This window comes from Ambystoma mexicanum, chromosome 1p, assembly GCF_040938575.1.
Source record: "Ambystoma mexicanum isolate Mex_15411 chromosome 1p, UKY_AmexF1_1, whole genome shotgun sequence".
Lineage (NCBI taxonomy): Eukaryota > Metazoa > Chordata > Amphibia > Caudata > Ambystomatidae > Ambystoma > Ambystoma mexicanum.
The window spans coordinates 469975622-470002485 of NC_090921.1; the positions used below are offsets into that span (position 1 = coordinate 469975622).

Here is a 26864-nt window from a genome sequence, read left to right on the forward strand (position 1 = left end):
TCCTTATCTCTGAGCATAAGGACTGTATAGCCAACAAAATGGCCGCCGAGTTGTCTTGCGGCGCTGTCAGAGGGGAATCCGACGGGCGATCAGGGGCCCCGTCGGCACCCTCGACGATGTCGTCGTCACCTGCGTCGGGATCCATCCCGACGGGCCGGTCTTCTTCCACGCCAAGGCCGTGGCTTAAGACCTCGATCAGCTCTTCCTCCGAGGTTGAGGCCGAATCTACGACGACGCCCTGCCCCCCCTTTTTCTTCCCCGCCAGGGATTTCACGGGGGTCCTATCGATGGGCACAAAAGAGGACTCCCTCCGAGGTGGCAGGGAGACTCTGAGCCCCGAGGTCGCCACCACTGGTGTAGCCTCCACAGGCTGAGCCAGGGCCGCCGCGACAGTATCGATAGAGGGCTTGGCCGGATGGATTAAGGCCTTCACCACCTTAGGTGCGCTCACCGCCTTATCCTTGAGGGGGTGGACACTGCCTCGCTCCCCCTCCGATGGGGCCTTCGAGCTCGACCGGGGCCTCTCCAGGAGCTTCGCCGGGTGCTCGCCTTTCCTCTTACCCGACCTAGAGCGTTGGCTCGTGGCTGATGGTGCCTGGGAGAGTGCGCCCTGCCTGGCGCCCGTAGAGCTCGACCGTTCGGCGCTCCCGGTGCCAGCAGACTCGCGGTGCTTGGCCTTGTGTTGGATCCCCGTCGCCGGGGCGTCCTCAAAGGTCTTAGAAGACCGCTCGGATTTCTTCCTCTTCTTCTCGCCTGACGGGCTCTTCCCTTCCAGCCAGTTGGCGAGACGTTGATGGCGGTCCTTCATGGTCCGCTCCGACATATTGCCGCAAAACGCACAGTCCTTCTCCACGTGCGTCTTGTCCTCATGTAAGCAGTAGAGACAAAAGGAGTGTTCGTCCTCCTTAAAGACGTTCTGCAGCTGGCATCCAGGGCAGATCCTGAACAGCTTTCCGGGCGTCGAGCTTCCCTTCTCCTGGGCCATGTCCGGGCCTGAGAAGCTTCTGGAGTCCTCCAAAAGTGTAGCTCGACGAAATCTTCACCCTTGAGGGGCGCAGACGAATCCGACACGGGTCCCCGTTGATCGGATGGAGAGTCGGTGGAGCTTGAGGCTCTTTTGACCGAAAAAACAAAGTTTGAGAAAAAACGTGAAAAAATAGCACTAACGCTCGAGAGCAATAGCACGAGGATCCCAACACATGAACGTGCAGTAAAAATCTGAAGATGGCTGCCAGAGTGGGTGCTTAGGTAGGGGGCAGTCATTGGCTGTGGTCAGTATGACGCAGAGACCAGTGATTGGTTATTACTACAAAAGACAGATCAGAAACGAAACTGATACTGGTTTTTTCTTTACCGAGGATTCCCAGCCTGACGACGGGGAATATTCATGAGCATGTGAATCCATGCCAGACCCCATGCTGGAGAAGTAAGTGTGTGGCCCAGGATGGGGGCTTGGACTGTCTAGTACCAATCCATATTTTTGGTGCAAGAAAGTCTGCTTCTGGGGAGGATTGTAAACCAGTAGTTGTCAGACAACCACTGGTTGTTTGAATGGTGCAGATACTTGCCATTGGTGGGTTTGGACTTGCTTTCAGCACAGATTTTGAATAAAAAGAGGACCTCTGCAGCCATTCTTCATATCTGCGTTGGAGCCAGGAATCCCTTGAAGAGCAGCCTGCTGAGAAGACTACTCCTAAAGTGGACCTGCATCCTTCCTGTGTCCAGCCCAGTGAAGCCCTGCTGGTCTGCCTGATCTCCGAAGACTCAGCGTGGTGCTTCAGCCCTTGGACAAGTGGGGCCAACTAGTCTCTACGATTGAGGATGTAGCCCTCCGTAGCTTTCGGAAGTGTCCCTGGACTGCCTGGAAGACTGACTAGCTCTCCCATGGGCTACCTTTCCAGAACAGTCACCATTGCAAATTGAAGTCTGGAACTTTGGTAGTCGCCAGCTTATGTCACAATTCATCTTCTCCCCAGAATTCAGCTTCCCAACTTCATGCAAACCTGTCCTGGAGCAGCTCTGTGACTGAGACTGGAAGCACACCCGTCATCACCTGTGCGTGGTGAACGTCACAGGAACTTGCCTTCCTTCATCAAGCGAAGTGTCCTAAGGAGACCTGCATCATTTGATTCTGCATTCCTTCCCCGACAGGGGCTGCATCTTGCATTATCAGATGACCTTACGAATCCATGAAAATGCAACTCCTGGGCATGTCCTGAGCACGTCTCACTTTACTTTTATTTTTATGTAAATTTTAATTGATTTTTGGTGGACAAAGCTCACTTAAATCCGTCTGACCACCAGAAAGCCAAAAACATTGTCAATATTAACTAGTCCATTAACCCCCCCCTTCCGCCAAGAGCATTTCACAAGAAAACAAAATGACCAATGCAGTAAGTTGGGCACTACAGGCAGTGTTAGACATGCCCCGAGCAGTACTTGGTATATCAGGTTCAGAGCCTTCAGTCTTCTTGGACACGAGAGAGCATTAAACTCCTTCTGCATATAGGACAAAAAAGGTGACCACACCGACATAAAGGACAGTTGAGCTTCTAATGTTTGCTTTGCGTTTTGCCATCCCTAGAATGGTCCAAACCTAGTCAATCCATAGATGTGTCGAAAGGGGCCTCTTTGTATCTCCACAGCTTAAGTATTGTCAGTTTCGATGCCAATAGTGGGCGAGTCAGTAATTTCCTCTCCGAGCGAGTACCCCTTGAGACCATGGTCGAGAAAGATCCAGGATACAAAACACTGGATCATCTGGTACATTGAATTGAACATAGCCTTTATTTTAGATCTCACCTCCAACCAATAGTCTTGGATCCCTGGGCAGCCCCAAAGCACATGCAGTAGCGTTCCCTCCCCCTTACAACCTCTCAAGCTAAATTTAGAGTTGCTTTGGTGACTGGTGTAGACGAGATGGGGTTATGTACCACCTTGTTAATATCTTGACCTGTGTTTCTGCTAGCCAAGGGCCCAGTGACACTGTCGCCCCTTTGTAGACGGTTTCCCACTCCTCTATAGTAAGTGAATGTCCCAGCTCTCTTTCCCAACCTATGCAGTATGATCTACAGTTTGGGATAGAAATGTAATTAATACATTTATAAAGTTGAGAGATGGGTGCCTTAGTATCTGCTGCCAATTGGAAGGCTAGTATCAGCTCCGTCAGCTGCCTGGTAGCCCCTGCTACATTAGATGAAGAACCCAGTGCCTGGCCTGTACCTTTCCTCCTCTCCCAGTCCGAGCGTGGCCTTGCATTCCTCGAATGTCCAGATCTTCCCATTACAAAAGAGGTCTCCAATCTTCCCTACCCCCTTATCCATCTACCTGCTGAATCCTTGGTCACTTTCCCCCGGCGTGGATTCCCTGTTTCCTGTTATGGACAAAAGGGGGTAAACGGGGAGGGAAACTTAATAAAACCCTACATTCTGCTGACACTGTCCCATGCTACCAGGGAACCCTGTGTAGTAGGGTTCACGTACAAACTCTGCTTTCGTGCCTGTCGAGGGACCCAGGGTCGGGTCCATAGCCGACGTTCCACTAAAGCTTGCTCCATATTAACCCATACTTTTGGAGTCCCTTTGAACCCAGTCCACGATAGGCCGGATTTGCGATGCCCTATAGTAATCCCAAAGTTTCGGGAACATCAGACTCTACACTTACTGGCATATAGCGTACACTTATTAACTCTAGAAGACCTCCTCTTTCACAGGAAGTGCAGTAGGAGAGAGTTCCATATTTGCATGATTTCCTTGAAGTCCGGAATGTGGAGAACTTGAAAAAAAAAGTACAGAAATCTATGTAAGCTATTCATTTTTATGATTGCAATTCTACCGAACCAGCACAGCGGAGACTAGCCCATCAATCCATATGCCTCTGAATGTTTCTGACTAATGCTGGGTAGTTCACTTCAAAGAGCTTCAACTTAGCCGGTATGTTAACCCCCAAATATTTCACTGTCTTAGTGGCCCACGAGTACGTAAAAGATTGTTCTACTTTAGTCACTAAATTAGACTAGATTCTCACTGTCACCCAACATGACCATAAATATGCACATTGTCTACAGCCCGCAGGCTCAGCCCCGAACTTCCAAGGACATCTTCCCCACAAACTAGGAAACAATCTAAAAGAATCAACTAAAACTATCCTCCTTGGAGACCTCAATCTAGGTCTCAATGACCGCAAAGATAAAAGCAGCCTCTGCCCTAGTGAATCCAAATTACCATCCCTACTGAACACACCTCTAAACAACCATCCTACACCCTCCAGCCCAAGTGAGCTTTAAGAAACTCTCCTTAGACAACCTCCGTCCATTCCTAGATGTTCCTTAACTCAAACCCACCCCCTTCTCAAATGATCTGAACATTCTTTCTGACATTTACTCAGACACCCTCACCAAAGCCATTAACATCGTAGCTCCCATGGAGTCAAAAAAGAGAAAAAAAATCTATGCACACCAATTCATGGTATACAGAGGAACTATTAGCTCTACGTACCATCAAACGTAACGCCTTAGCCAACTGGAAGCCCCTGCCCAGTGCAACCACCAGGGATGAATTTAAAAAGCTATCAAAGCAATATAAAGAAGCCATCTTCTAAGCTTAATCCAACTCCTTCAACCTACAAATCTCAAAGGCTAACTCTAAATCCAAAGAAATGTTTGCCATCTTTAATGACCTCATCACTCAGGCCACCAGTCCCGATGAGAACACCAAAGGTGAAGTTTGGTGCTCCAGCATACAAGCAGCTATGCAGAAGAAAATAAAAATAATTCAGGACAAAATACTACAGCAATCCAATTATCTACCTAAGCACCTCCCTCCCCCTGTACACACCACCCTATCCCACAACTCATCCTTCCAAGCCTTCTCGTTCAGAGGCGTAACGGAAATGGAAGTCATTGATCTCCTAAAACACCTTAAAACATCTAGGTGCAAAGGTGACATCTGCCCACCCAAAATAATTAAAGACTGCGCTGAACCACTAGCTCCTCTCATCACGGCCTTCATGAATGCCTCCTTCACCTCCGGTATTGTTCCGTCTAGACGGAAAGAAGCCTGGGTCCGTCCCTTACTAAAAAAAAAGCCACACTTGACCCTGCTTCACCCAACAACTACCGTCCCATCACCACCGCCCCTTGTCTCCTCAAGATCTTGGATAAAGCAGCCCACAATCAGATCCAACACTTTCTTGAATCCAACGACATTCTCGGCAAATGAATCAGGTTTCCGCAAACACCACGGCACAAACCACCCTCCTAGATTTGAAAAAACAAATGAGCATCATGGACAAAGGCAAACCTGCTCTTATCCTACTTCTCTCAGCTGCATTTGATCTTGATCACAAGATACTTACCTCACCTCACCTCACACATGCTGCTCACTTCACCACACATGCCTCCTCCTGGATTACCTCTTTCCTATAAGGTAGAGCCATGAAGGTTTTTTCTGATCAAGCGAACCCAGCACCCTCCACCATCCACTACGGAGTCCCACAGGGCTCTTGCACAGCACCCACTCTTTACAATCTTTTCACTAAACCACTCTTTGACAAAATGGACTCCTCCGGCATAGACTATACGAACCATGCCGATGATACACAGGTACTCCTCCCACTCTCGGGCTCATATACCCAAGTCTCTGCATCCCTCCTGCAGATATACTCCACCATTCAAGCCTGGATGGCGGCAAATGGGCTCTGTCTCAATGGAGACAAAACCGAGAGCATCATCATAGGCCCCAAAGAAACTCTAGCCAGGCTTGACCAAAAATACTGAAACTTCACAATTGAAAACACCATCATCCCTGTCTCCTCCTCAGTCAAGACCCCATGGGTTTATCTTGACTCCACCTTATCCATGACACAACAAGTTAGCATCTCTGCATACATTACCAAATTGATAAATGCCGTAAAACCCTTCCTATCCAAGCAGAACTGCCTTTCCATTGCCCCGGCCAACATCGGAGCAAAACTAAATTAGTGTAATGTCCTCCTGATTTCCAGTGTGTGTGTGTGTGTGTGTATTCCATTGCCCCGGCCAACATCGGAGCAAAACTAGATTACTGTAATGTCCTCCTGATTTCCAGTGTGTGTGTGTGTGTGTGTATATATATATATATATGACAATGCATTACTTACCGTAAAGCATTTCTGATGGTTGTATCTGCTTAGATTCACATGCTGTGCATAGGTCTGACATCCAGTGGTCACTGCGGAGTATTGCATTTTGTTTTTTGTAGTCGAAAAAGGGGACGTCGACAAGGCGTGTCTGTAACACTATCCCTATAGTGACGTGCGTTGTACCCACAATCCCTCACGCGTCGAGGTCCCTCTGTTTGTATTTTTCTGCCCTGAGGGAGCCTTCTAGACGTGAGTGAGTACAGAAAAGAGAGAAATATAGAAAAGGATGTCTATGTTCCTTCCATCCGAGCGGGGCGGAAGGGTGGGCGCATGTGAATCTAAGCAGATACAACCATCAGAAATGCTTTTACGGTAAGTAATGCATTGTCTTCTGATGTTTGTTAATCTGCTTAGAATCACATGCTGTGCATAGACTAGCGAGCAGTACCCGGAGTTGGCGGTGGGTTATGAGAAGGAACAGTAGAGAAAAGACGTCTTAATACTGCCTGTCCCACCTGGGAGTCAGATCCAGAGTGCGCATCTAGACAGTAGTGTTTTGTAAAGGTGTGCACAGAACTCCAGGTAGCCGCTTTGCAGATGGACTCAAGGGGAACATTTGCAATGAACGCTATGGAAGCCCCAGTGCCTCGAGTGGAATGTGCTCTTGGCTTGAAGGGTAGTTCTCTCTTAGCAAGAGAGAAACAGAGAGTGATGCATTGAACAATCCATCTAGATATAGTGGACTTTGAAACTGCATCTCCTTCTCTTCCTGCTGCCACCGAGACAACGAACCGATTAGTCTTTCTCAGTGGTCTGGTTCTTTCCATGTAGAACATGACAGCTCTGCGTACATCTAGTGTATGCAGACTTTTTTCTCCCAAGCTGGAAGGGTTTTGAAAGAACGTTGGTAGTTCTATTGACTGGTTTACATGAAATTTTGAGATGAATTTTGGTGCAAACCTTGGGTGTGTGCGTAGAACCACCTTATCCTTGTGAACTGTTACGAAGGGGTCTAGTACAGAAAGAGCCTGTAGTTCACTTACTCTCCTAATGGAGGTGATAGCTATTAGGAAAGCAGTCTTAAGAGTGAGGTATTTAAGAGTTGCCTTGTGCATGGGTTCGAAAGGAGGGCCCATGAGTCTAGAAAGTACCACATTTAAGTCCCATCCGGGAGCTGGATTAGCTATCGGAGGGTGTATTCTCTTTACCCCCTCCATGAAAGCCTTGATAACTGGTATCTTCCACCACGACACTTTAAGTTGGGAAGTGGTGTATGCAGAAAGTGCCGCTAGGTGGACTTTAATGGAATTGAACACTAGACCTGAATCCAGTAAATGGGTCAAGTACAGAACAATGTTAGTGGGAGAGCAGTCAACCGGGTTGATGCTCTTACCTCTACACCAGATGACAAATCGTTTCCACTTGCTAGAATAGCAGTGGCGAGTATTAGGTTTTCTGGCTTCCCTGAGGATGTCCATACATCTCTGCGGGAGTTGTAAATGTCCACATTCTATGATCTCAGGAGCCAGGCTGCTAAGTTCATGGTCTGAGGGCATGGCTGCAGTATCCTGCCCTTGTCCTGTGACAGCATGTTGTACGGGCAGGAAGTTTCACTGGGGGAGATAGGGACATCTCCATCAAGTGAGCGAACCATGGCTGCCGGGCCCACATTGGGGCCACTAGTATCATGGTAACCTGCTCCTGGTGCATCTTGTGCACCACTTTGTTGAGAAGGGGAGTCGGGGGAAAGGCGTAAACACATTTCCCTGACCATTGAATCGACAGACCGTTCCCCTTGGACTGGTTCTGGGGGTACCTGGAGGCGTAACGTTGGCATTGTGAGTTCTCCAGAGTTGCGAACAGGTCTATTTCCGGGAATCCCCATTGCGTGAAGACGTCTAAGACGATGTCTTCGTGCAATTGCCATTCATACTCTTCGGGCAGGGGGAAGTCTCTGCTGAGTTTGTCTGCTAGCAGATTGAGTTCCTCTGGTACATGTTGTGATAGTAGGAACATGTTGTGTTTGAGAGCCCACTTCCATATATTCTGGGACAGCTTGGACAGTCCTGGAGAGTGAGTGCCCCCTTGCTTGTTGAGGTAGTACATGGCTGTGGTGCTGTCTGTGAGGACCATCACTGTCTTTCCTTGTAAGTGTTCCTGAAAGGCTTTCAGTGCTTTGAACACCGCTAGTAGTTCCAGCAGGTTTATATGCTTGGATGCTAAGCTCGGAGTCCACACTCCGTGAGCAGTCCGATGAGATAGGTGAGCCCCCCATCCTGTAAGGGATGCGTCTGTGGTTAGAGGGGCTTCCACTGCGGGTGTGGCAAAAGTTTTCCCTAATAACAGTTTTTCTTTTGTCCACCACCGTAGCGAGAGAACCAAGGCCTGCGAGACCACCACTAGATCGTCCCATTGTCCGCTGGCCTGACACCACTGGCTGTAGAGCCACTCTTGCATTGGGCGCATGCGCAGGCGCGCGTGAGGTACCAAATAAATACATGACGCCATCATCCCTAGCAAGCGCATTGCTTTGCGTACCGTCACCTCTTGACCTGCCACATAATAGGGGATCTGAAACAGCATGTTTTGGACCCGCTCGTTGGAGGGGAAGACGAGGCAGTCCTTTGTTCGAATTAGAGCCCCTAGGAATTGTTTGATTTGGCTGGGGTTTAAGCTGGACTTCTTTTCGTTGATGGAGAAGCCCAGTTGGGACAAAAGGTCTACGGTCTTTTGGGTATTGGAGAAGCATGTTTCGTAAGAATCCCCTGTTACGAGCCAGTCGTCGAGGTAAGGGTATACCGGGATGGATAACCTGCGCAGGTGGGCCGCTGCCACTGCCAGTACTTTCGTGAATACCCTTGGTGCAGATGCTACCCCGAAGGGTAGTACTCTGAACTGGTAGCGTTTGTTCTCTATCTTGAACCTGAGGTATTTTCTGTGCGCTGGCAACATTAAAATATGAAAGTATGCATCTTTCATGTCTAGTGTTGTCATGTAATCCCCCTGTGATAACAGTGGGATTACTTCCTGCAAGGTCACCATACGAAACTTTTGGGGTTTGACAAACTTGTTCGCTGGGCGCAGATCTAATACAGGGCGCATGGTTAAGTCCTTTTTGGGTACAAGGAAGTACACTGAATAAATACCTTCTGTTATCTGAGATAGGGGGACAACCTCAATAGCTTCTTTTTTCAGTAGCTCTTCTACTTCTTGAAGAAGAATAGTGAGGTGTTCCGGTGTCATGCGTCGGTTCCGTGGGGGTCTGTACTTCGGGGAACCGTTGAATTCGATGCAGTATCCGTGGGCTATGGTGGATAATACCCAGTGGTCTGACGATATTCCCTCCCATGCTGAAAGGAACGATGTTAGCCGGCCCCCGACCGGTGATTCATGGGAGGGGACCAGAATCTTCGGGTCATTTGTTGGTATTGGGCGTGGAACCTTTGGGGCTGGAGCCGCAACCTCTTCCTCTGCCACGGCGTTGGCCTCTTTGACTGAACTGGGTGTTGTTACCTTGGTTAGAGGGCCAGTTGGTAGCAGAGTAAAATTGCTGTTGGTTTTGCTGCTGGCGTTGGCCACGAAAGGAGCGTCTATTGCCATAGCCGCGTCTGTTAGGGGGCCTCGAAATTTGGTCAAGAGTCTTGATGGTATCAAACTCTTTCTTCGCATGTTCTAGGGCCTCATCAACTGCTTTCCCAAACAGATGTGTTTGTTCTATGGGCTTATTTATCAGGGAAGCCTGGGTTTCCGGCTTAAATCCCGAATTGCGCAGCCAGACATGGCGTTTGAGAAGTATTCCCTGAACCAGGGAACGGCCAGCCGTCTCTGCGGCATCTAAGGAGTTCTTTACGATGCCCTGGTTTACAAGAGTTCCCTCTGAGATTATAGCTAACAGGCGTGAACGCAGGGGTTCTGGTGCGTCCTCTGCTTCGCTGCGCAGCTTGTTCCACTGTGCATCTGCGTAGCTAGCTAGTAGGGAATTGTTATGTGCAATCCTAGTTGAGAAGGCGGCGGACGTCGTGATTCTCTTCCCAAGTGCATAGAGCTTCTTGCCCTCTTTGTCAGGTGGTGCTTCACTAGTGGATAGTGGTACCCCCGCTCTTTTCCTTGTATTAGTAACTACGAGGGAGTCCGGAATAGAATGTCCTCTGATGTACAAAGGGTCAGAGGACGAAGGGCTGAAGAGCTTCTCTATCCGAGGGTTGACCCCCTCTGACTAAGGCAGGATTGGAAAGGGAAGGAGTTATTCTTCTCTTTATAGAAGCCAGGAGCGGAAAAGACTGACTAACAGGGGCTTTTTCTTTAATAACTTTCTCTACAAAGTCTATGTCAGGAAGAGTCTCCCCCTGTGTCCATTTCAAAATGCGCTGCTGCCTTGCGCAATAGTGCATTAAGTGAAGGTTGGTCATCTATGGGAGAGGTGTTTCCAATAGGTGAATCCTTGGGAGGAAAAGGGTGAAAGACATCAGGGTCTGAGTGCACTGATGGGGATTGCCAAGGCTGCACTGATGGGGATTGCCAGGGCTGCGAGGTAGCTGTATCTTCTTCGAAAGCTCCTGCACTAGTGTAAGGATCTTCTTCAAACCCCTCTTCCTCATGTTCTTCCTTTCCACCCAAACACTCCTCATCTTCCTGGAGGTAATGCTCCTCTTCAGTGAGGTCATATACGTCTGTAGAAGGGGGAAACAGCCTAGGAATCTTGACCCTAGGGTCATCCTGGGGCCATTCTCTTGGTCTTTTGGGTGTGGGTGGGTTTTGGTTTCCCAAAAACCTTTCCATTTTCTCCATACAAGAATGGAGTCTTTCAAGGGTCTCATGGGGGACCCCTGAATAGTCTAGAGGGGGGAAATCAGTGTTTTCACCTTCAAAACGCTTAGAACGCTCCCACAACGTCGAACAAAGGTTTCCGTAGCCCTCTGAAAAGCCCTCCGGTAGTTCAGAAGTGCCCTTAGATGAAGGGGGCAGTTCCTGGCTACTCTTGTGCTTTTTCGGCGTTTCCATAGCTTTTTGTGCGGTATTCGACGTTTATTTCGTCGTACGATTACGTTTGTCTTCGGAAACAATTCTCGCCAGGCTCTCGACAACGAGTTTGTCAGTAGAGGACTCTGGTGTCGACTTTGCCTGCGTTACGCGTTGTTCCTCGACGGCCGCTCTATGGAGCGTTATGTCGGATGATTTTGGGGTAGCGTCCGTGTTTGATGAAAGCCCAATCGCTGGTCGCGGCTGCGTTTGCGGGGGGGGCTTGAGACCCTTACGGTCTGAGGTAGACGCCGGAGTGCCCTGCGTCCCCTTCGGCGCTGATGGATCCTTCGTCTTTGACGAAGAAGAGCCGTGGGTTGTGTGCTTAGGCCTATGAGGTCTATGTGCGTCCTTGTCGCCGGGGTGTTCATCCCCATAAGCAGGGCGTGAGCCGAGCCCGTCGGGGCCGGGGACGGACGTCGAGGAGCGCAAGCGCTCCTTCTGGGGGTTAATGACTTCCGTAACGGACGTCGAGTTTTCACCCTCCTCGTCACTTTCTGTAACAGCGGCGGCGGGTGAGGAAACTGACTTCGACATACCGTAGTCCACCCACCTCTTAACTTTGCGTTCTTTAAGAATTCTTGGTTTCAAGAGCTTACAGGCCACGCAGCTGTCCTCCTTATGATCGAGGGGCAAGCAACGATTACAGAGCTTGTGTTTGTCCTTCCAAGTGTATTTGCCCCTACAGCGTGGCAAAACTTAAAAGGTGTCCTCTCCATAGCTGAGGCAATAATAACTGGTGATAACAACCCCAAGGGAAAGATAGGGGAGAAAGAAAGACATTCTCAAAGAGAAGATAAAAGTTTGAACCCCCACTCTCCCTACTGTATGTTGGCCGGCGAGGCCAGGCCACGTGTTCCGCAGCGCCGAAGTATCTCCTCCGTCTCTTCCCCTCCGTCGAAAGCTTGCTCGGCGGAGAAACAGCTTCACAGCTAACGTCGAGGGGAGGGATCTTTAATAATATAATAAGTATAATTAAGGACCGAGGTCCGTAGTAAGTATTTGCAATGTCTCTCTAGGAGCTCCGCGTAAGGCGACCAGAAGCTGGGCAATCTGAGGGACCTCGACGCGTGAGGGATTGTGGGTACAACGCACGTCACTATAGGGATAGTGTTACAGACACGCCTTGTCGACGTCCCCTTTTTCGACTACGAAAAACAAAATGCAATACTCCGGAGTGACCACTGGATGTCGGACCTATGCACAGCATGTGATTCTAAGCAGATTAACAAACATCAGAAATATATATATACACACAATGTACCTCCTACTCTAACTAAACACATTCTCTTATGTAACATAATATTACTGTCTGTAACAGTGCCACGATGCCCACGGGCTGCTGCGTGCTTTGCAAATACGAAAAAAAATTGTATGGAGAAATTGGTGGAATGTTGAGCCCCAGAATCTCCTATTTGGAGGTATTAATTTTGAACCCGGATACCGAGCTGTACTTCTGGATTTCTTCAGCAGTCCATTGCAAAGAGGTCAGAGGATCTGTGACAGACAATATATCATCATCATCAGCAATGAGCTTAATCTTATGATGGATCCCTCCAAATGTGATACCCGATATACCGGCATTCGTCAGGATCCTGGCTGCAAAGGGTTCCATTATCATTGCAAATAATAGCGGCAATAACGGACAGCCCTGCCTTGTACCCCTACCCAGTCTTATAGGTTCCGTTAAGGCCCCATTAATCATGAAGCGGGTTTGTCATGATCATACGGTACATCATAGGGCCCATGTTTAATTAACTCCCATAAAAAGCCCCATTCAACCCGGTCAAGGCATTTTCGGCATCTAGTGCCAGTAGGAGAGTATGTCGCTTTCAGACCTGATTTGTCAACCAGATGAAGCACTTGTCTAATGTTATCTTTCTGTGCCACACAAATCCTGACTGGTCCGGGTTCATCAAGTTAGGTAGAAGCATTTCCAGTCTGGTAGCCAAGATTTTGGTAAAGATCATAGCATCTGGGTTTAGTAACAAAAAAGGTCTATACAATGCGCAAAGGGTGGGGTCCTTCCCTGGTTTAGGTATCAGTGTGACCTGGGTTTCCCTCAAACAGTGGTAGTTTCTCCCCCCCACCCAATTCCGTATGGAGTTAAAAAGATCAGTGAGGGGTTTAGCCAATACCTTACTTAGTGAGCGATAAAATGTAGCCATCAGGCCACCTGGGTCCAGAGTTTTGTTGGGCTTGAGCGTTCAAATAGCTTGGATGACTTCCTGTGGGTCTATGGGTGCTTCCAGGAGTTCCCCATCATTCCCAGACAGCCGATTTAGCTCCGCTCCTAGGTAGGCTATCTGGTCCTCCCGGGCCGGGGAGCTTGACGTGTAGAGGGATTCATAGAATGCACAAAATATTTCCCTTTTCTGTTACTCTGCTCCCTGTTCCCTGCCTCCCTCATCCATCACCGTATGGATGAATGCACAGCTTGTTTGCCGCCTGAGAAGGTGAGCCAATAGCTTCCCTGGAATGTTCCCCGGCTCAAAATACCCATGTCTTAGCCTCAGTATTACCTGTTCGGTCCTCTGAGCCCTCAATCATTTCAATTGCTCTTTAGCTGCACTCAGTCACCTAAAGTCGGGTCCATATCATACATTTCGTCTGCCCTTAGAACCACCTCTAGCAAGTCCCTTTCCACTGGTTAGATTCAATGCCACAGCATTTGCTATAATATTCCCCCTAGCCACCGCCTTTAGGGCGTCCCACCATGTGCCATCCGTAGTATTCCCCTAGGGTTATGCCTCGTGTAGTCCCGTATGGCCCCCTTCAGTTCCTCCAGACAAACCGTGTCCCATAGGATGTCCAGAGGCATCCTCCAATGATGCGACTGCCAACACTGCTGCATTCCTTAAGATTTAAAGATACTCGTGCTTTAGTTTTTCTTCGATGGTTTGGGCTGTGTGTTCCCACTATCAGATGTGGGGTGGACAGTCAGCAAATGAGTGTTCGGTGCTCCCCTTCAGATCCTCACCTCTCCACCAGCTGAGTTCACATGCCTTCCCTGTGTAGTGTGACTGCTGCCTTCCCTCAATCCCCTCGTGGAGGGGATATCTGTGTGGGGCACCTGAATCCCAACCCTTCGGGAGCTTATGGAGAGGTCTTCTTGGTCCCCAATTCAGCTATGTCGGTGCTCTCCTGGATTCTTTTACCACTTTCCCACACCTTTGCCTTGCTCAGCCTCCTGGCCTGGGTTTAAAGGCTTGCATCAGTGTTGATTAGTGACTCAGTGTGGGCCAGTCCCCCCCTCCAAGCCCCTGTCAATCTGCTGCTTCAGCCAGGCACCGAGCAACCCACCTCTGCAGGCGCAAAGCACCCAGCACAGATTCCACTGAAGTCCCTTTAGGCTGTGTGCTTCGTCTCGCGTTGGTGCCAGGAGTGTGAACTGATTTGCTCCACTGTGCCGTCGGATTTCTTCCCCGGAAGCGGAGCCTGCTCAACTCTGTGGCTCACGACCACCCGGCCCCTCTCACTGGGCAACAGGCCCCCTTCCAGCTCAAACGTCCTTTCAACTCTAGTGCCTGTTCTCCTTTCAGAACTGCAATCTGATGCCCGGCACCCCCCACCCCTGCGCAGCCAGGGCCCCGCCAACATCTGCGCGAGTCACTGCACAGGCTCGGGATCACTCCTCGCTGTCGGGGGGTCGCTCCCAGTGCCGACATCTTGAGAGGTTGGGTGCCATTGTCCAGATAGTTTCTCAGGCACCAGAGCCACTGCTATAGCGGCCCAACCATCCAGAGGCTCACTCTTAGCCTCGGCAGCACTCGATGCCGGCTCACGCTCTTGACAGTGGCCCGGGATGGTGAACAGAGCGGCTCACAGAAAGCCAACTCGCCTCTCCACCATCATGGCCATGTCCCCCTCCAATGCAAACTTTCTGAAGAGGACTCCTTCTGGTGAGAAACACTGTAGTGAACCCTGTGACGTTTGTGCACAAGGCCCTATTCATTTTAGGATTTGGACATCTACAGTTAGAGTATTGCTCTTGTGATTTGGTTGCCATCATTTACTGCATCAAACTTATTTGCTTGCTTTGCTTGATCTGAGGTTTCTTATGTGAACCTTCTGGTGATTGTATCTATTTGTGTATGATAATACTGTTTGATTTTCTAGTGGGTTCACAAGGCGTAAAATAAATAACTTTAATAATTTACTACCTACATTGAATTACTGAGTGCCATACACTTGAGGGCCCCTGACCCCACTCACATTCTCCTGAGACTAAGACTTGACCGCTCTCCACACTACCTTGATTGTGATTAGCTACCCTCTCAGATCGCCCTGTTCACCATAACTAGGGTGGCCACCTAAAATCTGTCCACCACGGCAGATTCTAGAAATCCATCTTAAATAACCAGCGCTTGTTAACTACGGTTAGACAATCATTCTTCTCCCGCCTTTGATTTTTGATCGAAGTAGACCGCGGTGTGCATTATAACACAATAGTTGACTGACATTGTAAAGTAGTAAGACCTTTGTGTATTAATTTTCAGAATGGCAAAATTGTCCCACGCTAGAGATACAAATAACAATGCCTTTGTGTGCATTATACTGATGATTCCTTTCACCTGTACATTAGCGTTGGCCCTTAGCACCGCTATGGGTACAGTCAATAAACAGTCACATTTTACTGATGTACCTGTGCCTTATCCATTTCTAGAACGCTGAATCAAGAGAATATACATCTCTATTGAGGCATTTATAATTGACCTATTGGTCACAAGACTATCGTAACATTTATTCTTTAGTCATTACACATCCGTTGAACAGCGCCATATAACAGCAATTATTATATTTCCTGTTATTTTATTTATTTTTCTGCACATTACTGCAAACTGAAAATGTGGTATGTACCATTTTTCTTGTTTATTTCACATTGCCTTAATTGCGTTCTCTACCATGTTGTTACTTTTCAAAGATATAATTGTGTGTAATTTGTATAACATTATTTGATGATTTGTTGCAACAACATGTAGAGCTCAGTCCTTACAAAAGAGTTGTGTGCTCCGAAATGCAGCGGCACACGAACTCTTGACATGCAGAGGCGACAGTTGGCCTCCTTTTCTGTTAAAAATTAAAATACTTTTTTAAAAGATTTTTACAATATGATTGTCTCTTCGTGTGTCTCAAAGCTTGCTTCCCCATCCTTGAGTTTATATCGATTGGGAGAATTGCAAATTGACTATACTCCAGCAAGTCTCTTTGGGTTGTTCTTTATCTTTTAGTAGCTAAGTCGCGATGTATTCTAGTATTTTTGCTGTGATTATTTGCCAGCTGGTTCTGTCGCCACCTATGAGTCTACACCACCATGTTTGTTCTTCCATCAGAGGGTCATCTCTTGATGCATGCAAGATGTACCGTTGTCTTATTGAGGGCATCGCGTGACAGACCATCAGGAGATGTCGAATAGTTTCTTGTGGTGGAGGCACAGAGCCTTGGCAGAAACAACAATTTGCAGTTGCTGATAGACCTCTTAAGTGCAAGATTTCATTCGTTGGTAAGAGATTTAGTCGTGCTCTTAATATCAGATTGCGTGCACGTCTGTTTGGAAATTTCTTTATGAAGTTTTGCAACTCGTTCAATTTTTTTGTGTTGCCAGGGAGATGAGCGGTGAGCCTTTGGGTCGCAGCTAATTCGGTCGTCTTTGCCCAGTCTGCTTCCTTCAATTCTCCCAGAATTCTGCATGGATTATGGATGAGATCCTCTTCGTCCGAGGCAATGGTGTTCAAGAGCAAGGTGTTGTTTTTTTGCCAGGTTGTTAACATCTCGGATTTGCCTACATCCATCTCACGCTTAATCATTTTGTAGATTTCGTTGCCATCGACCATTCTGCACTTTCTGTATAGCATTAGTGTGTTGGAATTCACTGTGCATTCCATGGACTGGTGGCTCAGCTCACATCTTATAGAGTTTGGAATTTTCTTTTCATCTTGCCTACATATAACTTACCACACAGACACCAGATGGCATATACAACCATACTGGTGTTATATTTTCTCAAGGCCGATGTGTACTTCTTTAGTTCTACTAGTCTGCGCACAGCAGCTACATTGGCTGCATGGAGCATGGCCTATAGGTTTCGATAGCGGTAGGCAAGATTGTATGTAGTAACCCTGTGGGAGACTGCACCAGCCTTGTCCTCTTGGCAATAGGTAACCCAACCTTTGGTATCGGCCTGTGCTGCACACGTTGGTAGAGTGACTGGCACAGCCATGCTCATCTCAAGAGGGGTCAATGTGAGTTGTAGAGGTGCAACAGAGATTCACAGTGACAGGTATTCAAATAACACTTATACTCAACGTTTCTTATTAACATAATTACTTATAAAATAAGCCTCCTTTAGAAAGGGCAAAATGGAACAATAAAATATACTTCAAAAATACACTCCTTTAGTTTTAGGTAAGTAGATACCCTTTTGGGATGTCATTCACACGCTTCCTACACCCTGAGTAGACTTCAATTGCTAGGACACTGTGGACATTGCTATATTACTTGAATGCCCTACTGAGATTGTGGAAAAAGAAAAGGATAGGGAAGGAAACAAATGTTATCAAGTTCTCTGAACAGGTACGTACTTTACAATCCCCCAACGAAGTATAGGTTAAACCTTTCCCAGCTATCCAAGTAACTTAGGTATACATTTTGGAGCGACAGATATGGAGGGTAAGAAGAGTCTGCAGGGAGCTAGGCCAGCCAATGTCAATTGAACAAAGTCTAAGGGAGCTGAGGCGCGCCTTGAAGATAGCACAAAAGTCTTGCACAATGTTATATAGATACTTTGTAGAAAAGAATCACTGTTGGGCCACAAGCTGGGAGGTGTGTGAAAAGCAAAGATGCAAGCAACTCTGCAAAGGGCAGCAAATGCAAGTCTCCAGTGAGAGCAAGCAAGCTACACACAACATGAGGTAAGTACCCCTAGTTAGACAGTACCTTCGGTCTGGAGAAAAGGGCCCAGCGGGCTTCTGTTCCTGTTGTAGTCCTGCAGATCATGCGTTCCTGGGCCTCAGTCGTGGGGACAAGAGTGAGGACGTCTGGGGACTCCTTCACTACAGTTTGAAGGTCGTCGTCGGCAGCAGCAGTGGGCTTACTCCAGATCAGCAGTACTTTGCGGTTTAAGCTACCGGTCAATAGCACCACTGCGGTTCTTGGACACCTTATGGGCTTCCCTTGTTTCTGGGGTCCAGCACTCTGTTGATGTGGCTCAGGATTGGGTCGCCCTGCTTCGAGGGAGTCCTTCGGATCTTTCTGGAGCTCAGGTCCGGTTTAAAGACGTTCCACTTGTTTCTGGTGTTCCTGTCCCCTGGCACTCAGTTCCAGCAGCAGCAAAGTAGTACAGCCAATAGGGAGAGGGGTTCCAGTAAAGTTTGTCTTGTGGTCAGCTGGTCCCACCAACCCAAGGGAAGAAGTAGTCCGTTCCGGGCTTTTCTAGTCAATCCAAAAATTGGAGCTTCAGCACTGCAGCAGGGCTTCACCGGGTAAACCAACGGTCCAGGAGGGTGTAGTAAGTTTCTCTTCCAAGTTCTTCTTCGGTTCCTTCGTCCAGTGGTTGACTCTGCCTTCCTTGCAAAAGTCCTCGCCTTTTATGCAGGTTTCTTCCATCCATTCACAGCCTAGCTGTCACTTGCACAGCAGCCAATCACCTTTGGGTGCATTCCTGTAACCAAGGAGACTAAGCACAGGGAGTTTCGGGAACCTCCCTCGCTTCCTGCCCTGCCAGAGACGATGGCGCCAGAGGCGGGCTTCACCTGTGAATCCCGCCAAAGACAAAACTAACAAAGGGACCAAACCTGGTAAAAGTAAAAGCCAAGAAAGACCTCACAAACAGTAAATGGCAAAAAAAAAAGAAGACAGAGGCCATTTTGACAAAATGGTCACCCGTGGGTGATGTACTGCAGCTGAGGGTTCAGTCTGCGGTAGAAAGCACAATGGTAGGAAGAATTAAACCACTGCCATCAGCCATTTAAAGTAGTGAGGGTAACATACAAATATTACATGAGCAGGTAGGATAAAGGGCTACTAAGTAACCCCCCCAGCACTCCACATAAGATGGTGTGTGTGGACCTACAAAGAGAAAAAAGGTAAGTAAAGTTAATTTGACTGTACTATTTCTTGGGAACTGTAGTTTACCCAAGAAAAGGTATTTAACCCTCAAGAGAAATCCAAAGGATTTCTCAGTCACACTGCACTGAAGGTGCTGTGTGTCACCCTACAAAAAGCAGATGCCTACGTAATTTGTCAGACTCCAAAAACAGTGAAAACACAAAATCCAAATCAGGTATAAAAAGTGCTAAGACCAGCAAAAGAGCTGGGGGACTCTAAGGTGGGAGGAATTTAGCACTAAAATGAACATTCTCCCCAACACTCGTTTAATATCTTCTTCGATTGTATCATGACCCCTGGCCCTAATAGGCAAGGCATTGGGGCTAAGCTACGACCCAGCCATCATGGCTTAAAGGCCTTGCCATCTCATTCGAGACTCTCCTGGAGTCAGTCTTGGCGCCTTTGGCGCCAGGCTCATATATAAAGTGAGGAAAACTTGAGGAATGGACTTTGTACAACATGGATGCCAGCGCATAGCTCAGTTCAATGAACCGTGCTATGTGGTCTAGTGTTTAAGGTGTGGTCAGTCCTAGGGATACCTGGGGGCTATATAAACCACGCCCGGGCAGAGAAACACGCATCGTGTTACTCTGCGCTCTGCAATGTGACGCTCACCACGTTCTGCTCGGATCTTCGCCTGCCTTCCCGGAGCCGCGTACCTGAAAGAACAAGGACACCATCAGTATAACACTTAGCTGTGAGTGAATCCTGCTCGCCATCCACCGTTCTTTTGGTCCATCGGACACAGCATCTTGGCGACATCCCCTCGATCTTTGAAAATGCCGCAACCTGAGAAGAAAGGAAAGAACGATACAGCATTAGTAAGCGTTTATATTCCAATTCCGAAAATAGCTAAAACAATCGCACGCTTACCTGGGTTTGAGTCGCTCTTGGTCAACATCCATTCCGGGCTATAACCACGACCAGCAAAAGAGAGGAAACAGATTAGCACACGAAAAGTCAAGAAGGCGCCACGTGCTACGCACATTACTCACCACTCACTATTTTCTCAGGCACATTGCAGCAGCCTTCAAGAAAGAGAAAGACAGGTCAGCACAAGAAAAGGCAGATAGCGCCGCGCATCGCGCTTTCACTTACCATCTCGTGTTAAGCCCCCAAGTAGCACGACATCATTAATGAGCTCTTCCTGCACCTAGAGGAAGAAGGAGAGATATTAACAAGGGCAATTGGAAAGAAAAGGACAAACTACAAAAAAACCAGCAAACTTACCTTGACGAACAGGAGTCACAGCAGATCTGGACTCTTGGGGCCCGCACCAGTGAAGCAACTAGGTCGCGGCGCGCCCACACCAACAACGCAACCCTGCACCGAGAGGCAGGAGGGAGAGCCCATCATACAAGAAAGCAAGGTGAGGAGAGAACTTAGGGGAAAGTTGGGTCCACAAGGGAGGTGGGATCCAAGCAACAAGAGACAGTAAGATTAAACCCGAAATTCCTGTCCAAGGGAGGGGTTCGAGATCGCAAGTGGTCCAGTCAGACTGAGTGGTGTCCCCGTGGATAAAAGGCGAGTGCTACAGATTGATGTTAAATCAGTGGGAATTGTGTCACATTTCTTTGGCTGTGTCGATGATCCAGATCACATTTGTTTGCAATGTAGCTCCATTGGATCACAAAATGTTTGTTATCCGCGAACAGTTTACACTCGTTACGAACTATTCAGTACTTCCATCAGCCGACTGAATACCCTGTGTGCAGATGTCAGGCCAAAGTGGGAATGAGTGCTCCCAAATTACAAACCTCAGCAGATGCTTGTCCTTCTGATGGATCGGCACGTGGAAAGAGGCATCCTGAAGGTCCAATGACACCAAGCCGTCCTGGGATTGTAGAGACTGGAGAATTTCCTTCAGTGTCACCATCCTGAACTTGTCCTTCCACTGGTAGGTATTTAAGGCCCTAAAGTCCAGGATGGGACAGTCTCCCCCCCACACCCATTCTTGGGCACTAGCAAGTAGCGGGTGTGACAGCCATATCCCTCTCTCTCTGACTGGCTGTTAGAGAGAATTCTCAGAAATGTGCCAATTCCCTCTACCTTAGAGACCCCCAGCAACTTTGCTGAATTTTTGAGGACTTGATTTTTTTAACCTGGAGAGAGAGAGACACTTTTCCCCACACTCTTGTGTGTTTTAATGTGATTTTTGAACTCCAGTGGTTCTTTTGGTTGTTGAGTCTGACAAACTCCATAGGCATCATCTTTTACATTGTAGAACACAGCACCTTTAGTGCAGTGACTCAGGCAAGTCTTAGATTTCCCCAAGGTTTAAATACCTTCTCTGGGATAAACCACTGTTTCCCAGAGCAGTAAAGTGAAATTGACTTTACTTACATTTCTAACTTTCTAGACCCAGCACACACTATCTTACAGTAGGATGCTGGAGGGGGTTCCCTAGTATCGCCTTTGCCTAACTTCTCATGTAAAAAATCTTATGTTACCCTTTCCTCACTGAATGGCCAGTGGCAGTGTTTTCGTTTTTACTACCGTGGTGTGCATTTACCGCAGGCGGAGTTCAAAGCTGCAGTAAAGCACCCAAGGGTGCCATTTTTGTCAAAATGACCCTGGTCTTCTTTATTCGCCATTTCATTATGGAAAGGTCTGTCTTGAGATTTACTCTGCGCGCCAAACCATGTTTGGTCACTTTGTTCGCTTTGCCTTTGGTGGGATTCACGAGTGAAGCCCGCCTCTGACTCCAGGGTGTCTGGGGTAGGCAGGAAGTGAGGGAGGTCCCCGAAACTCCCTATCCTTAGTCTCCTTGGAGACCCAAATGCACTCTGTGATGATTGGCTGGCTGACTGTCCGGCAAGGACAGCCACCCTGCTGGGTGATTGACAGCTAAACTGGAATGAAAGGGAGAGAACTGTATAAAAGGCGAGTCTTTTGGTTTGGAAGACAGAGTCAACCACTGGACGAAGGAAATGAAGAACTTGAAGAGGACGCCTGATGCAACTCCTGGACAGTTGGTTTGCCCGGTGAAGCCCTGCTGCAGTGCTGAAACGCCAAGTTCACATCGACAGAAGCCCCTGCAAGGATGACGACTTCTCCCCTTGAGTTGGTGGGACCAATCAACTCCAAAGTAAACCACATGGACATCCATCTCAGAGCTGGTTGAATTTCCACAGAGTTGCTGCTGGAAACCGTAGAGCCAGGGAGAGGAACACCAGTTTGTGTGCGTTGCTTTTAAGTTGGCCAAGACCGAGCCTGAGCCCCCTCAACAGAGTGCGGGACCCCAGAAGCAAGGAAAGTCCATCTCGACAGTCAGGAACCGCAGTGTTGTTATTTGCAGTAGATGCGAGGAGCTGACGCACTGAACAGCCACTTAAAGTGAAGTTTGCAGGTTGCAAGTTTTGACTGTCCCAGTGCAGGAGTCCCGACGTCCTCCCTCTTGTCCCCACGACTGATGCCCAGGAAAAGTGAGATCTGCAGAGCTGCACAGGAACAGGAGTCATCTGCTGCATCTTTTCTTCATTGTAAAGGTACTGTACAAAGTCTAAGAGAATTTACCTCTTGCTGTAGAGTTCCTTGCATCTTCTACTACTCAAGTCTGACAGCTTGTGGCCCTACATTGATTCATCTTGTCCTTCAAAGACATCTGAAACATTGTGCAAAGACTTTTCTACTTACCTTCAAAGAAGTGCTTCAGCCCATATAGACTCTTGCCTATTGACTTTGGCTTAGCCTTTTTAACTGACTGCCTCTTATTGGGGGATCTGAAAGTATTTGCCTGCTTAAGAAATATTTTTGGTTTCTTGGTTGGTCTAATAATCTTTTCCCTTTTTGCTTGCTCTTAATTAAATCTGAATGCCAACAGTAATACATTAATGTCAACAGCACCCCAGCAATTGAAGTCACCTGTGGGTGTAGGTCTCTGCTGTATGCCATCCCAAATGGATATTTACTGATTCTGAACAAGAGAGTGTATAATTTTGAAGTATATTTGTGTGGTGTTTTACAGTGCTCCCTTCTGAAGAAGGCGTATATTAACTGACTGGTAAATAAATTTATAATTGTTTTATCAAGAAACTGTACGTGTCTGCTTGAACACGTGTCACTGTGAGCCTCTAACTCCCCCTACAGCTCCCAATGACCCCACTTGAGATAAGCCTGGCTACTCGTCCACACTACCAACCTGTGTAGTACAGAATTATATCAAAGGTTGGGTTACTATTGCCAGGAGGTCAAGGTTGTTGTAGTACACCCCAAGGGTACTGCATACAATCTTGCGTAACACTGGCACTTCCTCCACTGCACCCTTCAGAAGAACTTGTAGTTTCTCCTGGAGGCCGGAGAAGAAAAAGAGGTGGTGGTTTGCCCAGAGGCGCTCTGAGGAAGAATAAGCAGTATCCTAGTTCCCCTCCGACAGCTGGGTACTCCAGTTGTTGGATCTCCTTCCACCTCTCCAAGAACCCAGAGACTCAATCCAACCGGAGCAGCATGACGGGTGGACTCAAAGCACTTCGTGTTGGCAGTGCTGTGGACATTTAGTTAGTAGAAGACTGGCTCTTCAACATCTCTCTCCCCTTGGCGGGGCGTGAGAATCTCCTTTTACGCTGCTTGGAATATGGCAACTGTGTCCTCTTCACAAAGGGTGTGTAGCGCCGAAAAGCCCTTTGCCCTTGATCCAGAGGCAAAAGTCTGCTATTTAAATGCCAACCCCAATTACTTTTCCACCAGCTTGGAGTCATTAAACTGTTCTAAAGACTCATCCACTTTCAGTCCAAACAGGTGCTCGCTGTGGAATGCTATGTCAAAAAGTTGCACTTGGACATTCGGCAAGAAGCCTGATCCCCAAAAATATGAGGTTTGGCACATCACCATCGATATACCCATCAACCTCCTGGCACAATCTGCAGCGTCAATACCTGGCTGAAGCGCTTGAAACACTATTTTATTTATCGTATTACAGTATCAACATAGTCAACTTTTAATAGACCATCTATCCAAATATTAAAACGCATCTTAAAATAAGACTATTTCCACATATTGCAGCATATTAAAATTCAGCTTGCGAAAACAGTCTGTATTTTACAGTACTTCATTCTCTGCTAGGGAATACTAACATAACAGCCTCACAGTGTTCTCATGATAGAATATCCAATGTAGTTCAATTTTCCTCCACAATATTGTAAGGAAAATAATACATCCTTCATGGTTACCATTCATGTACATGGTCCACAGAGCCGTGCCCGACAATGTCCCTTCTATACCAGCCGTAGTTCCAAGAGTGCAGTCAATAGATGTTTGACGGCCTCGAATTGTGTTTCACCAAACAAACATTGTCTAATGTCACTAGGTAACGTCAACCAGGCTCCAACAATCTTAAGTGTCTTCAGAGTTTTAATTTAATGTAGTCCCAGACCATATTATTACCAACAAACTGTTCAATATACTTTGAAACACCAGCTCTTTACCATCCTTAGTAATGCCTAGAAAGCTGTCGCTGACCTCCCCCTAATGGAAATTGTTGTCCGCCTCCGAAATAGTCCTCCGGAATATTTGGCGAATGTGCAAGAGCAGTTTGTCACCTTTAACGCAGTGCTTCACAAGGCAAACACTTTGACAAAGCTGTCTATCTTCTTCAACTCCCTGTTGGCAGGAGATTCAACGTAGATGTCCAAGGCCTCGAGTTGTTATAGGCTTAACTATCTGAGACTGAAATCCACCTACCAGGATCAACACAGCCGTCTGAGAAGAGACGAGGATCCCCCTGGCCGCCCAGGGCCCCCCTGAAAGGTGTTTTACAAGTGGACCCTGAGTTTCCAGGGAAACCCTCTGGGGAAGAAAACCCTGTCGTAGAAGATAGCTTAAGTGTCTTCCTCAATATTGGCGTCTGCAGGAGAAGTGTGTTCATGCAGGGTGCTGGATGCAAATGCTGTTCATAAGAGGTCTCTTGTGGTGCTGTAAAAGTAAGGGCTCAGATCAGTACTCTCCTTAAGCTAAAAAGCAGGACTAATGAAATCGGACTTACACAGAGATAAAATATTCCGGGATGTCTGAGTAACAAAGGACTTGCAATGGATCGTGGTGACAGGTCTGAAGAATCTTGTTGCAGCAGATTAGACGGAGAAATGGGTAAAAGAGAAGCGAGTGCATGATAACTGATAGCTAACAAGAGGAACTATTTGACGGAGCCTCTCTACCAGTTTCACTTGTTCGGCAGCTGAGTAAAAGGAGCGGGTGACTGTGGTGTCTATTTGCTTTCTTACTTCCGGCTTCTCGTGAAGCGAGTCTGGTTGTCTAGGCAACCTAACTGCGTTTGTCCATGAACGCTTGTGGGAGCGAGGTGATGGCATGGGAGGTGCTGGCTGATTCGAGCCGCCACAAGTAAATCGGTCGAAGATGCCGCAGGAACCGCGATCCTCAGGGAGAGGCTGAAAATGAAGCGTGGCTAAGATTGGAGAAGCAGTGCGACGTTGCTCTGAATTGGCAGTCAAATATGAGCTCCTTGGCAACAGGAGTGGAGATAACCGCTTAGAGGTCCCTAAAGGAGACTGGAACAGTGCACCTCCTCAATAACGCCATCTTGGGAGGACCAGGGGAAACCAACCCGATCCCTTTCCATCGTTGCCAAAAGGACCATCGGTTGCCATGGGACATGACACGAGTTTACTGTCACAGCCGGCATCATCACTTCCTCGATGCTTGGGTACAGCATGAGTAAGGGAAGATCTCCACAAGCCAGCTTATACTTAGTAAGCTCGACGTCTAGCATGGATGGTGCCACAATTGCATGATGGCTATCTCTGCGTTAAATGGTAAGGCTCGTTCCGACTGTCAGAATAGGATCCCCCTTCACTGAATATTGTTTGCATGAACTCAAAGAAGTCTGACCTGAACCTGGGCACATAGTCTTGATCCCACGTCCAAACTAACGTCTAGAGAGGGATTTCAAAGTGGCCAGTGGACCACGTTGGCGCTGAAGCGACCTTTACTTTGGTTGAGGTTGAGCTCGAGTGTTCAACGTTTCTTGGCTACCATATTTTTATTTATTTACTTTAATTCTAGTAAACGCCCCTACTAGCCCGAAGTCCTCAAGGCGCACAGAAAAATCTAATCAGACACGACAAACAAACAATGCAGGAGAATCAAGAATCAGAAGAAAACAAGCAAGATCTAGAACGACGTGAAGAGAAAGGTTTTTAGTTTCTTTTTTAAATCAACCAGTGAGATGGTCTGCTTGGGATGCAGGGGAATTATGTTCCACAGCGTGGGAACCACAACATCGAACATGCTTTTACAAAATTTGGCCAGGCAAAATCTAGATTGACTGAGCCTAGAATGTTCTGATTACCTGAGCGGTCGTATTAGTATATAACGCTGAATATGCTCGGTAAGGTAGCTAGGGGCTTTGGCATCCAGGCACTTGAAGTTAAGTGTTAGGATTTTAAAAGAGATCCGCTGCTGAATGGGCAGCCAGTGCAACTTCTGTCTAGCTTTGGTAATGGACATCCGTCTAGGGAGGCCCAACACTGCTCTGAAGGCACCGTTTTGGGTAATCTGTAGGGTGGCCAAGTTAGCCTGAACAGGGCCTGTCAACAGACTGTTACAGTAGTCTAACCTTGAATTAACAAGAGCCGAGGCTAGAATAGACTTGTTAACAGACTGAA

General features: G+C 47.7%; 1 protein-coding gene across 1 annotated transcript in view; it reads right to left on the reverse strand.

The window, feature by feature from the left end:
- The window catches only part of LOC138573254 (AP-1 complex subunit mu-1), a 629275-nt gene that overhangs the window by 10502 nt on the left and 591909 nt on the right, over positions 1-26864 (reverse strand). The window lies entirely within an intron of this gene.